Raw genomic sequence first — 3,979 nt, 5'->3', positions numbered from 1 at the left:
TTGAATAAGAATTTTTCAATGAAAGACCTCGGTGAAGCTGCTTATATATTGGGCATCAAGATCTATAAAGATAGGTCAAGACGGTTAATTAGACATTCACAAAGCACATACCTTGATAAAGTTTTGAAGAAGTTCAAAATGGATCAAGGAAAGAAAGGGTTCTTGCCTGTGTTACAAGGTGTGAAGTTGAGTTAGACTCAATGCCCGACCAATGCAGAAGATAGAGAGAAAATGAAAGTCATTCCCTATGCTTCAGCAATAGGTTCTATCATGTATGCAATGCTATGTACCAGACCAGATGTGTGCCTTGCTATCAGTTTAGCAGGGAGGTACCAAAGTAATCCAGGAGTGGATCATAGGATAGCGGTCAAGAACATCTTGAAATACCTGAAAAGGACTAAGGATATGTTTCTCATTTATGGAGGTGACAAAGAGCTCGTTGTAAATGGTTACGTTGATGCAAGCTTTGACACTGATCTGGATGACTCTAAGTCACAAACCGGATACGTATTTATATTGAATGGTGGAGCTGTCAGTTGGTGCAGTTTCAAGCAAAGCGTCGTGGAGGGATCTACATGTGAAGAGGAGTACATAGCTGCTTCGGAAGTAGCAAATGAAGGAGTCGGGATGAAGGAGTTCATATCCGATCTAGGTGTCATACCTAGTGCATCGGGTCCAACAAAAATCTTTTGTGACAATACTGGAGCAATAGCCTTAGCGAAGGAATCTAGATTTCATAAGAGAACCAAAGTGAGTGGATGTATTAAAAACGATCTCTGCCACGGGAAAGGAGGTTCTTATTAAGTCAGTGGCTCAAGCGGTTCAAGTTTACTTTGTCTTGCTTCAAATCACCATGGTGTTTATGCGAACATCTTAACAAGCTCATATGTATCAAAAGTTTAAATGCATACAAAATTAAATGGTTTAGCTCGTGATCTAATTTATTTGGGTTTTACCAATTATTAATCTGGCGTCGAAGTTACATGTATTGGTTTCTTAGGCAAAAACAATCCCTCATCATCAGACGAAGCGATTGTTCATCGACCTTGCATCTCAGGGACCAGATAAATTGCCCATGTAGTATAATCTGAACTCGTTAGAAGAATTCAAGATATAACATTGTTCGACATCAGTAGAAGAATTCAAGATGATTAATGTGTAGAGTTGGAGCACATTATTGGTACTAACAAAGTGCTTTGTGTGCTGCTACGGGAAAACCAAAGTGCATAGACAGATAGTGGGCGATAAAAGGAGATGTTCCCTATGCAGTTAGTTGTAAATCCTGCTCTTAACATGTCTATGATTGAACTAACCGAGTTGAATCCTGAAGTGGTATCTACTTTTGACAAAAAAACATTCTGTGATATCGCTAGTTACTTTTAGTTGACTGCTAAGTTTATATTAGGCATGAAGAAAAGGAAGGTTGTCACTTTGTTCCATGATAATCTTGTCCACCAATCCTCGAAACTAGTTAGGCTAAAACAATGAGTTTTGCTAAAAATCATCACCTAATGTTCCCAACTGGGGAAGTGATCTCCCTAGGACACCAAAAGCGTGACCTATAACCCAAGAAACATGCATGAATGGGAAAACACATTGATTTTTTACGACCTTCCTGCAGCCCAGGACTCAAAAATAGTAAGTTATAACCCGCAAAACATCCCTTTTTAGGACTTTTTCCCACTTCAAAATACAAATATTACTTTTTTCTTCAAAAATACGAGCTCACAGGAGCACAACTTCCAAGTCGCATCTCTCTGCTTCATGATTGTATGTAGTTTTAGACTCCAACACTGTTTAGCTCCTCGTTTAACTATTGGTGCCCGACTAGAATGGAAGACTGCCCAATGGATTTTTTGTTGCATTGGTTGTAGAACCTGAAGATGTACAAAGAAAAGCCCAATGCATGTTTGGTTGCATTGGTTGTATATACCGAAGAATGACCCATGCATTTTAAGTTCCATGGGTTGTACATAATGAAGACGTACAAACAAGAGCAACCTAGTAGTGCTTGTTATTACAAAATTTTAAACTACAAGACTATAGTCTGAACTTCTTTTGGTGATAGATGCTACGGGCGGAGAAACCTGTTGATTGTCCCTGGCTTGCAGCTGATTTTGGTAGGTGGAGTGTCGGATTTAGTGACATGAAGAGAGATTTGAGCAGGGAGGCGACAAATATTTGTTCCCGCACACAACCAGTTTGATGAAATTCCCAAAGTACGACGTAACGATGTCTTCTTGTCCTCGTTCCATGCCGACACACATCAAGGTTGACAAGTCACCATCTAAAAGGTTATCCATGAAGGCATAACCGAATCCTGAATGTACTTAACATGCTTTTCATTCACCTTTAGATTTTTTTCCTTCTTTACAATAGGTCATTTTGTGTAGTTTCAAAATTTCCTTATAGGTGAAGGTGTTGCACTTATTTGCTTAGGTTACTTTGTTAGCATGTTCTTAACTTGCACAAAACAAAAGTTGGAATGCTATTGTTGTTCTTAACTTGAACTATCGATTATCCTGTAGCATTTAATAGCATATTAATAATGCTCTAATCTTTATACTGCATATTCTTTCCCTACTGGTATGAAGGACAATTTTATATTTAACCAACTTATACTCCACATGCTTTCACATCACATGAAATTAAATATAGTCAATAGACTACTATATGTGCCTTAGTTTTTTATCTTGTACATGATAGATGCTGGTACTAGCTCCCAAACTTATCTTTAAGTGATTTTTATTTAAGGGATGACTACAGTAAAGGCAGCCAATAAAGAGTTGATAGGGATGAGAAAAATTGTCAGGATTGAAGATATAGATGTATCCAGTATCTTATTGCTTGCCAAACATGTAGAGCTTCACATAATAGTATTCTCATTTCATTGCTTATCTTTCTGGTCTACTTTTGTTTCAATTGCATATAAATTAGTAGATGCTTTTCAAATTCACAGAGCATGCAAGACAAGATAGTGTATCTTAGAGAAAAGTCCATGTTATAACTTATAACCCCAATTTGCTACTCGGTTTATCTTGTTATTTGATGAGTCATGTCTGGTTATCCGTCTTAGAATCATATTGGGAAAAAACATAAAATTAGTTTTGGAAAGATAATTTGTAGTACAATCATCACATTAATAGTGTGATCCATCATAATGACGCTCACAAGCTTACAAACTTAATTCCACTCAAGCTATGCCAATATAGATAAGCCTAACAACATGTAGAGCTTCACAAACTAAATTTCAAAAAAGGATATAATTTAGATCAATGTTTGCAGTGTAAAGTGAAGAAGATGAGTCATTGGTCATTATCCAACATTCCTTACAACCAGATGATTTCAACAAAAAGCAACTATCATGAAAATCCAAAATCTTGCTAGTAAGTAGTTGCACCAAACACAACAAATCAAATGATTAGTTGGATAAGCATTGGTGCACTTTTTCAAAAAGCGAGTGGGAAGAAGAAAGCAAGCCATGCCATGAAAACTATAAATACACATGCACCACCAAGACCACATTTCATCATCCAAACTTCACACACCTAGACCACAAGCATCAAAAGCAAGCAAGCAGTAGTAACCACAAATCCAACATGAAGACCTTCCTCATCTTTGTCCTCCTTGCCATGGCGATGAACATCGCCACTGCCGCTAGGCAGCTAAACCCTAGCAACAAAGAATTACAATCACCTCAACAATCATTTTCCTATCAACAACAACCATTTCTACAACAGCCATATCCACAACAACCATATCCATCACAGCAACCATATCCATCGCAACAACCATTTCCCACACCCCAACAACAATTTTCCCAGCAATCACAACAACCATTTCCCCAGACCCAACAATCATTCCCTCTGCAACCACAACAGCCATTCCCCCAGCAACCCCAACAACCATTTCCCCGGCCCCAACTACCATTCCCCCAGCAACCAGAACAAATAATTCCCCAACAACCATTCCCCCTGCA

General features: G+C 38.2%; 1 protein-coding gene and 1 pseudogene across 2 annotated transcripts in view; both read left to right on the top strand.

Annotated features, from left to right (window-relative positions):
- Window positions 1-2,801: 2,801 nt before the first annotated feature.
- Window positions 2,802-3,979, top strand: part of LOC123184249 (vacuolar protein sorting-associated protein 60.1) — a 43,081-nt gene continuing 41,903 nt past the window's right edge. Inside the window, exon 1 of the mRNA XM_044596412.1 lies at window positions 2,802-2,828. The gene's annotated coding sequence lies outside the window, so the exon portion shown is untranslated. The remainder of the gene's footprint in view (window positions 2,829-3,979) is intronic.
- LOC123071369 (gamma-gliadin-like) overlaps window positions 3,530-3,979 on the top strand; it is a 1,377-nt pseudogene continuing 927 nt past the window's right edge. The window contains exon 1 of the transcript XR_006434294.1: window positions 3,530-3,976. The product of XR_006434294.1 is annotated as a gamma-gliadin-like (transcript). The remainder of the gene's footprint in view (window positions 3,977-3,979) is intronic.

The sequence above is a fragment of the Triticum aestivum genome, chromosome 1A (assembly GCF_018294505.1).
Source record: "Triticum aestivum cultivar Chinese Spring chromosome 1A, IWGSC CS RefSeq v2.1, whole genome shotgun sequence".
In the NCBI taxonomy this organism is placed as follows: Eukaryota; Viridiplantae; Streptophyta; class Magnoliopsida; order Poales; family Poaceae; genus Triticum; species Triticum aestivum.
The sequence above is the reverse complement of the archived record's forward strand: the minus strand, read 5'-3'. Positions and strand labels throughout refer to the sequence as shown.